Source organism: Colias croceus, chromosome 30, assembly GCF_905220415.1.
Source record: "Colias croceus chromosome 30, ilColCroc2.1".
Lineage (NCBI taxonomy): Eukaryota > Metazoa > Arthropoda > Insecta > Lepidoptera > Pieridae > Colias > Colias croceus.
In genome coordinates, this window is record NC_059566.1 from 343,473 (window position 1) to 356,509 (window position 13,037).

Genomic DNA, 13,037 nt, shown 5'->3' on the forward strand with positions numbered 1-13,037 from the left:
GCAGGGGGTGTTACTGGATCGATACCAAGTCCAAATATGTGATTAAAAAAATTTTTGTCTGTCTGTCTGTCTGTATGTTCAGGCATCACGTGAAAACTAACGGTTCGATTTCGATGAAACTTGGTATACCTTATTATCCTGGGCATAAAATAGGATACTTTTTATCCCGGAAAAATACGTAGAAAAAAATAAATCTTAAGGGGGGTTAGGCGGTGAGCAAAAATTCAGCTTTTCGGGTCTGAGGTAAGCGGTGAGGGGGTCCGCGTTTAGTATGGAATCAACGTGCTCGAAACTAAAAAACGTAAGCGCCATTCACATTTTTATCAAAAAGTGAATGAAAATATTTAGTATTCTCTAAATCTAAAACAGTCACGAAATCGAGAAGGTAAATGCCTATGTACTTGTGATTTTATACGAATTATTATCGTAAAATACGGTTGTAATGAGCATTTATATGATATTTTAGAGGTAACTTCAGGATTTTTTTTTATCGAGCAAAATTTTTCCTATCGTGTTTTGGAAACAGTCATCCCATCACACATCCCATTTTGCCGTGTTCACCTACTAAGGGCCCTTAATTTTTTTTAATTTTTCCGCGCGGACGGAGTCGCGGGCGGAAGCTAGTTTAAAAATAAAACCATTTGTTAGAGAAGCAATAAGCCTTACTTATTTATCACTTAAGTGCCTAGCTCATTTTGTTAAGTTACAACTAAGTTAAGTATTGTAGTGTTAATTGTATGGATTTACGGATAATAAGTTAACAAAAACTTAAATTAAGAAGAAAATGCTGTATTAAGTTAGTCAATAATTATTTATTTTCAACTAGCGGTCCGCCCGGCTTGTACATATTTCGCAATAAAAAGTAGCCTATGTCCTTTCTCGGGTATCAAAATATCTCCATACCAAATTTCATGCAAATTGGTTCAGTAGTTTAGGCGTGATTGAGTAACAGACAGACAGACAGAGTTACTTTCGCATTTATAATATTAGTATGGATTGTATAGTAATTAAGTTCTTATGTAATTTAACTTATTGACGTAACATAAACATTAAATTGAAATTGAATTAACTGTAATATAATTATCAAAATCGTACTCGAATCGGTTAAGCAGTTTTTGAGATATGCACGAACGAACTTACAAAATCTTCAGCCACACTTTTGCAGTAACTATTTGGTAATCTATACTTATTGTAAAGATCGATAAAAATATTTATTTTACTTACATTACCTATTCATTCAATGTTTTGGTAAATTTAATGTATTTTTAAGTGAAACTTCTTTAAGCGACTTGAGTGTAAAATTTCAAAGTCGCGTCATGGCAATACCGTCACGTCGTGGAGTAAGGCGACGATGGTATCTTTGAATCTTGCCAAAGAAGCTTCACCTCTGACACGTATGCTCGCTACACACGCTCTTTCTTTCTTCATTCCAAATACGTCATCAATATAATGTTAAAAAAAAAAACAAATAAAAAAACAAATTTATTTAGAAACAATAAACAAATACGTGTACGTATTTATACGTACACGCCTGTCATTTCCGGTGACATCAAGGAATAATTTATTTGTTCTTTGAAGTAACCTAAAGGTTGTTTAACCTTTTTTTTGACATTCCAAATACTAATAAAAATACATCAATGGTAAAGTTCTCAACACGTTCTCTATTATCCACTAGCTGTGCCCCGCGGATTTACCCGCAGTACTCCGCTGAAGAGTATGTTTGTTTGTTTGAACGCGCTAATCTCAGGTACTAGGTCCGATTAGAAAAATTCTTTCGGTGTTATATAGCCCATTTATCGAGCTAAGGCTATAGGCAATATAATATCTTCACGCTAGACCAATAGGAGCTGAGCAATGTGAGCACACACATAAATATCAACAACTAGCTGCGCTCCGCGGTTTCACCCTCATGGCTCCGCTCCGTTGGTCTTATCTAACACCGAAAGAATTTTTCAAATCGGACCAGTAGTTCCTGAGATTAGCGCGTTCAAACAAACTCTTCAGCTTTATAATATTAGTATAGATTTCATTAATGACTTTCTATCTAATGAAAAATTATTAGAATCGGTACAGAAGTTCCTGAGATTACCACATTCAAAATTTTTAGCCTTAAATAAGTATATTTATGGCATATTTATAGATTTTATTTAGATTAAGGCCAAAGCCGTGGATTCTAAGGTTATCTGTGATAGATAAGCGTCAAAAATGACGTAACATTTAACGGTCAGTCTGATAGGAAAAAGCGCGCGAAATGATGTACCCAGTAAGTACATTTTTGTTGTTTTTTTGCAGACATTTTTAAAAACAATTTAATTTCAGATATTCTTAAGCTAAAGCTAGAGGAAATTAAATTCGTTGTAGAGAAGACGGTGGTTGATGATTTTCGACTAAAAAAAAATGGTGTTTTTGTTATAAACAAACACATTTGTGTTGTATTTTTCTTTAAATAAAAAATGTTATCTAACTCTCACGGCTTGACTTGAAAAAACAATAATTAAATTAAATTTAACATAACCCTTGTCAAAGTACTAGAAGAGTACTATCGATATCGGTTCAGCATTTTCAGGGTTTTATTTGTAAAAAAAATGTTTTAAACATAGTATTTGTATATTAGAATACTGTCTCCTTATTCATACAATATGAATCAATCTTTAAATACCATTCGCGTTTATGCCATCGCATTTGAAACCCAGAACATCAGTACAAAAACTATTTTGCATACAGTATCAAATACATTGACATTAGCGATACATTATTTTGTATGTGTGTATTATGACCACAATAAATTATGACAGTTATTTCTAGGAAAGCGCAATTCCTTATCTATGGTTGAAATGTAGATAATTTACTTACTTCCTTTTGCCGCGTTTCTGTTAGACGCATAGGTTTATGAATGAATACTTTTTATTACGTTATCTACCTACAACTTTTCAGTAATAAGTAATACATCCTATCCTACAGCTATCCTACTAATATTATAAATGCGAAAGTTTGTGAGGATGTGTATGTGTGTATTTGTGACTCTTTCACGCAAATACTACAGAACCGATTACAATGAAAATTTGCACACATACAGAGGGTAACTTGGATTAACACATAGGATATCCTGATAGGTTTTATCACGGAAATCCCACGGAAACGGGAACTATGCCGGTTTTTCTTTGAAAACACGAGCGAAGCCGCGGGCGGAAAGCTAGTATTATTCGATATAAATGGATAAGTATAATTAAGTTCTCTTACATTTGACAAACGTAATCATAAAATTATTAATATTACAAGTGAGATAAAAATACGTTATTGAAAATAATTAACGGTTTCTGTATTTGTTTACATTGTTTTGTAATCTGTGCTATTATTTTAAAATAAATTATGTAAATTCCTGTGTAAATTCCTTATCATGTTGTTGTTCCCACAGGTTGTTCCTCATAATGTTTTGACTTTGACAATAAAACCCCAAATAAATGTTTAAGTTGTAAACGTATTGCTTATCTTTCTTTTCTGTTCCCTTTTTTTATCTTTTCGTGACTTTTCAATCAAAATAGAAAATACATATTATTAATATATTTTCTATATAAATTCCAACCTCTAATATATTATTATGTCATAAATAAACAAAACTGTAAAAGAAATTTCCTTTGCCTATCTCCAAGAATAAAAAAAAATTACCATAACATTCTAACGTCTTTCTGAATCTGTGGCAAAAAGCGCGCGAAACCAACGCGTCGGTTACTGTACCGTTTCTGGTCGTTCACTTTAAACGTTAAATCTGGCATGTTATTCCCGTCGACTCCCGCCAAGATCACATATTGATGCTACAGAGTACCTAAATAATAATAATGTAGTTTTAGAGATATTAAATATAACATTGTTGTTAATAATCATTAGGAATTCTTATTAGAAATTATTAGGAATCCATTGGTACAAGCTAGTTGAATTTATATTGCTCCGTATAAACTAAATAAGGTTAATTATTTTTAGGTCTAAGTAGGCACTAAACGATATTACATATATATGTTACAGTCAAAACCCTGAACCAGTCAATAACGTTATTGACCGGTAAAATCAGTTAATAAGGATATTGACTAAGGGCGTCGGTTAATATCCTTATTAACTGATTTTATCTGATTAAACCAGTTAATAACGTTATTGACTAAGGGCATCGGTCAATATCCTTATTAACTGATTTTATGTCGAGACATCTAGTCAATATAGGTTTTAACCGACGTGCCCAGTCAAAACTCATAAAAAGTTAAGGACGTTAGTGAAATTATTATACTAGAAAATCATTTAAAAAGGTTCATAAAACTTTTTAAAGTGCAATATTTAAGAGTTTTATGTTTTATTAATTAATTCGGGGTATTGTTTGTAAACTGCAACCGCGCGAGAATAAGTGCCCCAAAATATTTTTGAAGATGGCAATTGTGTTTTAATAACAACTAGGTTTCCGCCCGCAGTTTCGCCCGCGCACTCAAAGAAAAACCGCATAGTTCCCGTTCCCGTGGGATTTCCGGGATTGCGTTAGTTTCTGATTTGATGGAGTGACCTGCAGGTGTACTTCGAAGACTGCTACTGGATCTAATAGACGAGTAGAGCTAGGAATGCCGAGTTTGGGCTCGTTTTGTTAGTTATGTCGAGACCTTACCTCCGGAATTGATGGAGTGACCTGCAGGTGTACTTCGAAGACTGCTACTGGAACTATTATACGAGTAAAGCTAGGTGTGCCGAGTTTGGGCTCGTTTTGTTAGTTATGTTGAGATCTTACCTCCGGACTTGATGGAGTGACCTGCAGGTGTACTTCGAAGACTGCTACTGGAACTAATAGACGAGTAGAGCTAGGTGTGCCGAGTTTGGGCTCGTTTTGTTAGTACCTGCTGGTCACTCCATCAAGTCCGGAGGTAAGGTCTCAACATTACTAACAAAACGAGCCCAATCTCGGCACACCTAGCTCTACTCGTCTATTAGTTCCAGTAGCAGTCTTCGAAGTACACCTGCAGGTCACTCCATCAAGTCCGGAGGTAAGGTCTCAACATAACTAACAAAACATGCCCAAACTCGGCACACCTAGCTCTACTCGTCTATTAGTTCCAGTAGCAGTCTTCGAAGTACACCTGCAGGTCACTCCATCAAGTCCGGAGGTAAGATCTCAACATAACTAACAAAACGAGCCCAAACTCGGCACACCTAGCTTTACTCGTATAATAGTTCCAGTAGCAGTCTTCGAAGTACACCTGCAGGTCACTCCATCAATTCCGGAGGTAAGGTCTCGACATAACTAACAAAACGAGCCCAAACTCGGCATTCCTAGCTCTACTCGTGTATTAGATCCAGTAGCAGTCTTCGAAGTACACCTGCAGGTCACTCCTCAAATTAGAAACTAACGCAATCCCGGAAATCCCACGGGAACGGGAACAATGCGGTTTTTCTTTGACTGCGCGGGCGAAGCTGCGGGCGGAAACCTAGTTGTTATTAAAACACAATTGCCATCTTCAAAAATATTTTGGGGCATGTATTCTCGCGCGGTTGCAGTTTACAAACAATACCCCGAATTAATTAATAAAACTTAAAACTCTTAAATATTGCACTTTAAAAAGTTTTATGAACCTTTTAAAATGATTTTCTAGTATAATTTCACTAACGTCCTTAACTTTTTATGAGTTTTGACTGGGCACGTCGGTTAAAACCTATATTGACTAGATGTCTCGACTTAAAATCAGTTAATAAGGATATTGACCGATGCCCTTAGTCAATAACGTTATTAACTGGTTTAATCAGATAAAATCAGTTTATAAGGATATTAACCGACGCCCTTAGTCAATATCCTTATTAACTGATTTTACCGGTCAATAACGTTATTGACTGGTTCAGGGTTTTGACTATAACATATATATTAAGAAAACGAATACATTACAATATTAAAAGTTAATGAATGTTTACAAAGTTATATTTTAATTTTTTATTTCAAAACACGTGATTATAAAATCGTCGAAAAGATGAATTAACCAAGGTTTTAACCAAGAAATCAACCAACCAAGAACCACAGGACAGTTCTTTGGCATATGTAGTTGGCTATAAGTTTAATATTATGTAAAATTGAATTGTAATATTGACATGATTTTAAAAGAGCAACTATGGAGTTTCTTGCCGGCTCTTCTCCATAGATACTGCTTTCCGAATCGGTGGTAAATCTAAAAAAATATTTATTGACGATTCGAAAGTGCTTCTAAAAGAAGTCTAATTGAATTGTTTGAGTTTCAAATTAATTTATTCGCCAAGATTTTATTCCAGGAATCTGATATAAAATTTCATCAGTTTTGAATCGATGGAAGAAATGTGTACCTATTGCCATGCGAACTTTTGCGGGTAAATTATTATACTAATAATAGTTATTATTAATCCAGTTTTTTTAACGCGCTTACCTATCTCAGGAACTACCGGAACGATATCAAAAATTGTTTCACGGTTGGATACGTTATGATATGTAATGTACCTAATAGTTACCTTACTGCAATAGGTTATGTGATAATTTTTATCTAATCTGTGCTAATAATAGGCTAAATATTATGTACCACGTGGGAAACCGGGGCGGACAGCTAGTGATGTGTAAGTAGGCTAGAATAAAAATATTTTCTTTAAGCAATGTCAGGCAGGAAGTAAGCAAATTGATGTAAGGGTGCATTTAGATCAAACGAGCGACTGCTCATTCTAACCCCGCCTACGCCAATTTCGTTTAGTGTAAACAGGCGTAGAGCATTCTTTCATTGTTCTTAGTGCGTTCGAAAAGATTATATGTAATGTTCTAATACTGAACAACACTGAATACGAGTTTTCGTTTACACTAAAAGATCACGAATGCTCTTGCTCTTGCTCTAGCTCTATGTTCGTTTGATGTAAATGCACCGTAAGAGAATTTTAGAAAGAGACAGCACTAGACTCGCAATGACATTAGGCTCCAATGTCAAATTCGCGCGGCCTTGAACCTTTTTAGTGTCAAATGTTTTTTTTTTATTTCGGCAAAGGAATTTCAGGGCTCGGTACATCAGGATTAATGACATAAGTGAACGATTTATTTTCGGTTGAGTTTATTAATTAGCAGTCGCCCTGGATCTCGGGTTGACTTGTGTATAAATAAAAATGCAGAAATGATGTAGCTTTCTAATAAATAATAATATTATTCAAGAACTTTCGGAGGCTGTTTATTTGTCTCACAGATTTAAACAGCCAAGAAATCAAATTGGTCAGTAAACTAACAAAGTTTACTTGAAATATCATTTAAATTTTAAAAATACACACTTGTATCGATTAACTATTTTTTCTGTGGCCAACAAGTTTTAATTAGATTTATACGATAAACAAAATCAATTCGAATCGAAAGATTCTATAATAATCCAGCAGAAAATCCATCGAAATCAGTTCAGTCGTTCCAGAGTAGGTAAAAATGATCACAACATATTGTAAAGACCAATAATATGCTAAAGGTGCAATAATGCAAACAGACAACTCAATTTAATTTATATGTACCCACAGACAGATTATTCTCTCTATTACTTAACCCTTTAGCATAATATTATTTATGTTCGCCATTTTTATATAATATATATATATCATGTAATGATAAAAAATAATAGGTACGTAAAAAGACCATTATAATTTATTCATTTATATTTCGTTTTTATTAGCATTATAATTTAGTTTATCTCATTTACAAGGCAATAAAAACATTTCTACAAAAATTAACCACTTTTTAGCAGTCGCGTAAAATTATCGTTAAAATTTAGCCAACCCACAAATTATTTCCACCCAAAACTCAATCAAAATGTTGCAAAAGTCAACGCCCGTATGTGCAGTTACATTTAGTTATAAGCTCATTAAAATCAAGTTTACAAAACCTTTTTATTTAAGAACCTGCGGCAGCCTCATAGACCACGTGGCCTTCTGTCAATGAAAGCGCGCGAAAATTTCGACAAACGAAATTTCACTTTATCTGTGCAAGGCTTAAGTCGAATTTGACAGTTCAATTTTTTAATCGCGCCCGCCGTGTCACAATGTGGATCGTGAGAATTTTGCGCGCGATATCGAATAGCGACTCTATTACAAGGCAATAAAACATAATTTGATATGCAATAAATCAGAATACCTGTTTATTGACCGACAATGACCTTTTGAAAATGGAGGGAAATCCGTGCTTCGTTCGAAATTTGTGTTGCCGAATTTTGGACTTTATATTAATGAAATATACCATCTTTTTGTTTGATATAGTTAGATAAGTGATGTATGGTTATGTATTTTTTTTTCTTTTATCTATCGATGTTCACGTGTTTAAAGAAAACAAAGGATAAATAAAAAGTAAAAAGTGCTCTATGATCATGTGATCAGAGCCTTGCTATGCGTGTGGGCTGTGTGAAGAAATTTTTATTAATTTATCAATCAAAGAGATATCTATTTATAGAACTATTGTAGATAAAATTAAAGTGTCTATGTGTGTACAGTGTAAGCTAGTAAATAAAAGATAAGAATCTATTTAAATATATATTTTTAATACATTATGTAGGTACCTAGGTAAGGTACATACTTATCATTTAGAGGGTCTATGGATTATAAATTTTTATGTTATTAGTTGAATCCAATACTTATGAGTTTTTAATATAGTAAGGAAATTAAACTTACATTGTTAGGTATATAGTTTATATTATTAGTAACATGGAACTAAATTACGTTATTCTTATAGGTAGGTAAAGTAATTGTACATTGGACAAAAATCGTCGTTATTTGGTCAGAGTTTAGATATATACTTATTCAGGAATATCCGCCCCGGCTTCGCTCATGGTACATATAAATTAAAAAGCCTATAGCAGCAGGGATCACGTACATAGGTATAAAACGGTGAAAGAATTTTGAAATCTGTGCGTTGGTTCTGAGATAAGCGCGTTCAAACAAACGAGAAAGATACTATCATTAGATATTGGCAGAAATAGAAAATAGTAAATTAGAAGTAACTACCATTGTTAGGAATAAAATGTACAGAACCATAACAAAACCAGTTCAATTCTAAGATCTAATCTATACTTTAATATTATAAAGCTGAAGAGTTTGTTTGTTTGAACGCGCTAATCTCAGGAACTGAAAAAAATTCTATCGGTGTTAGATAGCCCATTTATTGAAGGCTATAGCACAGTATTACAATATTATTTCCTAAATATGGTAATACTGTGGCTATAGGTTATATTATATCATCACGCTAAGACCAACAGGAGCGAAGCCACGCCAGTGAAACCGCGGGGCGCAGCTAGTTATATATGTATAACTAGCAAAATTTGAAAATATGCTAGGTATTTCGCCAGAATCGACTATTTTCCAAAATTCCCATCCATCTCAGACCTCAGTACATACAGTTATTTAAACGGTAAAAGTAAAACGAAAATAAACAATACGAGCAATTATTTCATTGTATTGTCTTACGTTGGCTAGGCCGTCGCCATTTTTGAAGTTTTTTTTTTGCTTCTTTAAATTTTATTGAAGGTAATCGAGCTGTCTCTTCCATTGAATAACAAGTATTTATCACCTGTTAATTGAGTATAATATTATACATAAGCTTTCCGCCCGCAGCTTTGCCCGCTTTGTCTGAAACCTAACAAATTATATAGATACTAAAACCTTCCTCTTGAATCACTCTATCTATTAAAAAAACCGCATCAAAATCCGTTGTGTAGTTTGAAAGATATAAGCATACAAAGGGACATAGGGACAGAGAAAGCGACTTTGTTTCATAAATAATAACCTAAATGCATGGAATGATTGCAACCCATATAACCGAGAATTACTCTATCACTCAATTTCATGTGTATACGTTTTTACTCCTGAACAGCTGATCGGATTTGGATGCATTTTGACAAGTAGATAGATAGAATCTAAGAGCAATAAATGTAAGTATATTTTCTTAGCCAACATGCTTATTGCTTATAAACCATGAAATATTCTTTGCATTTTTTGAAGTGAAACTTCTTTAGCGCGGTTGGAAAAAAATTTAGTGTAACATTTTTTCGTTACGCGCCATCTTCTTATGCCTACCACTACCACGCGTGATTCGAATTCGTATTTCTGAAGTTGCATATAGTAAATTATTTTTTGAAAAATAAGGTCATAAAGAAGTTTCACTTCTTACGTGTGTACACTAGTACCTACACGCACACATTTTTTTAACAGTAAAAACAAACCAGTATAGTAAATACAAAATAGTAATTTATCCAATGAATTTAAATTCTGTTCAATTTTAATAAATAAAATTACTTTTAAAAACTATCGAGATTCGAGTTTCTTGTCAACTCATCTCCGACATTCCGAATCGATGTTAAAAAATCGAATCGTAAACACGTCAGGTATTCGTAAACTGGCCTATAATTAATTAAATTATTAATAATAAATCTATTTGTAATTAATTTGCCCAAAATTATCTATTTCAGGTTCTATAAGTTTCTTACTTCTTAGTAAAGAAAAAAAAATGTAGTTAGGTAACTTGGTAGGTAGGTATGTAATGTTCAAACACAAAAATCGACTCTGGATATTCTCTCCCTAGTAAAATTGAACATTAATCCCGGGACAGACTTTCTTAAATCCAGGACAAGTGAAACTGTAATAAAATTCTAATGGAACGAAATAATCTAACCATTAGTATTTTGAACCTAAATCAAGAAAACATCCATATTCTCCTAGTTATTTCCTCCATTCAATTACACACAAAGCCAATTCTCACACGTCCGCCAAATTATTCATACGATTAGCGTGTCTATGGTCATATAAGCCGACACTTTATTACATGTCATAGACAATGATATTAAACCAGCACAAAAGCGCCAACTACCTGCCCACAGACTAAAAAAACAGACCGGAGCGTTCCACGTTCTCAGAAACAGGCCAAAATAAAGGTATGCATTATAACGCTGAACCTGTTCTATGGTGATGACAAAAAAAGAAAAAAAAAACACACCCAGCTGATTTTCTGGTCGACCACTTGAGGCACCCCTGTAATATGTGACGCAGATTTTGCTGTCGCGAATTTGTCGCTATACTATCGCCATTTCTTCGCAATTAATCGCTGAGAATTTTTGAATTCGTAAACTTTTATTGATATACACATAAAATAAGAATGATTTGTTTGCTTTCGAAGCTTACAAATTTTATGTAATAATTCACATGTTATCATCTTTTTTGTATCGTAAGTACCTACCACGTATTACTTAGTTACCTACTACGTAAATTAACCTAAGGATATATTAAAAATATCGCTAATACTGAAACAATTACATTTAACAATCTACCTATTCAAATACAGACGAAACTAGGCGACGGTAAGTAGGTAATTTAAGTAAAAGGATGGTTAGCAGTCTTTATTTAGATATTGTGAGAACTCAACAAAGGCTCATAATACCGGTGCCTCGTCTGACGTCGAGCCTGTCAGCTGATTCGCGCCAAAACCAGGCGTCACATGCCGGCCATTTGTAAACAACAAAAATACTCCTTTATTACACGGCTATTGTCACAAAAATCGTATTTTCGAGTTTACAATACGTATTTGTTCTTTTAAAACATGCTAAAAACATAGAAAGTTGGCTAAATATTATTTCTCACGTCGCAAACAGCTGATTTTGCCGCGAAACCTCAGCCATATTGGTATCCGACGCGTTCCGTTTCAAAACCAGTTGTTGCTATGCTTGAAATTTTATGTTTATTTATATTTTGATACGCGATTATCAAATCGACCGATAAATTTTCGAATGATTTGAATGAATTTGATTGTTGTAAGCGACGTGTTGATTCTGTCGTGTGAAAGTTAGCTTGCTTATACAAATAAAAGATTGAGGTCTTCATGAACAAAATCTATAACTATGATGAAAACTTTATGTATGTTAAAATAATAATGCAGAATAGGCCTAATTGGAAATTCCTTTCAAAAGTAACATTAATATTTGATATTTTTTTAAAGAAAACAGGATTTATAACAAGGAATTTCAAAAAATAATTTTTTAAAGTAAGTACTTGTTCAAATAATAAACCTAACCGGATTCGAGCATATTTTAGGGTTCCCAAGGGACAAGGTTCTCCTTAGTGACCCATTGTGTATAGCAAAATATTTGTATTCTATAAAATTAAATAAGTAGATAATAAAATTTACTATAGTTGAAATATTTTTCATACGTGTTCACGAGAGCACATAATATTATAGAAATTTCAATAAAATTCGGAAACGTTTATCTATAAATATATGAAACAAAGTCGGGTTTGTTACAACACTTAAAACTCGGGATCTGCTGGGCCAATTTTCATGATTTTTAACTTGTTTGGTTTGGCCCTGAATAGCAGAATACACATTAAAAACTCGACGAATAAATATTTATTTGTCAAGTTTTCAATATGTATCACACTTATGAATTCGAAATGCCACTTTTATTATAAGCTACCATTTTAGATTTGTTTCTTTAATGGCGCGGCTTATACTGTATTATTGTAAGAATTGTCTGTAAAGGATTAACCAAGAAAACGAAACTACTTTTGAATGAAAGAAAACCAAAACAGCATTTCTATTACATCAACATTATTACATCTTAAATAACAAGTGCGCATTTGTTTCGCCAATTTCCAATATGAATTAAGTTACATTTCAATAATCTTTTCATCCCTTCAAACCTCTTACGCCCTTGGGCCAACAATTGAGGTTTTGCAATAAAATTATACAAAGTTTCCCATCCATAGACCATAATATCAATATATGGATACCTGATTTTTTTGTACTTTACGGCGCGGCCACATGATATTTCATGCCTTTGTGTTGCCTATAATTAAAATTCTTTATGGGTGTGCTGAATTCTTTCGGATTATTAATGTGCCCCTATGACGTCACAGACCGCTGTCAAATTTTTGAACTGTCAAATTAATCAATGAAGGCTTGCGGGATGTGACATGGTTAGGTTGGAAAGTGTGGGTACTGGGTATGGCAGTGTATTAGTATCCTATTTTATATGATGGAAATTAATTGTATGAGTGTT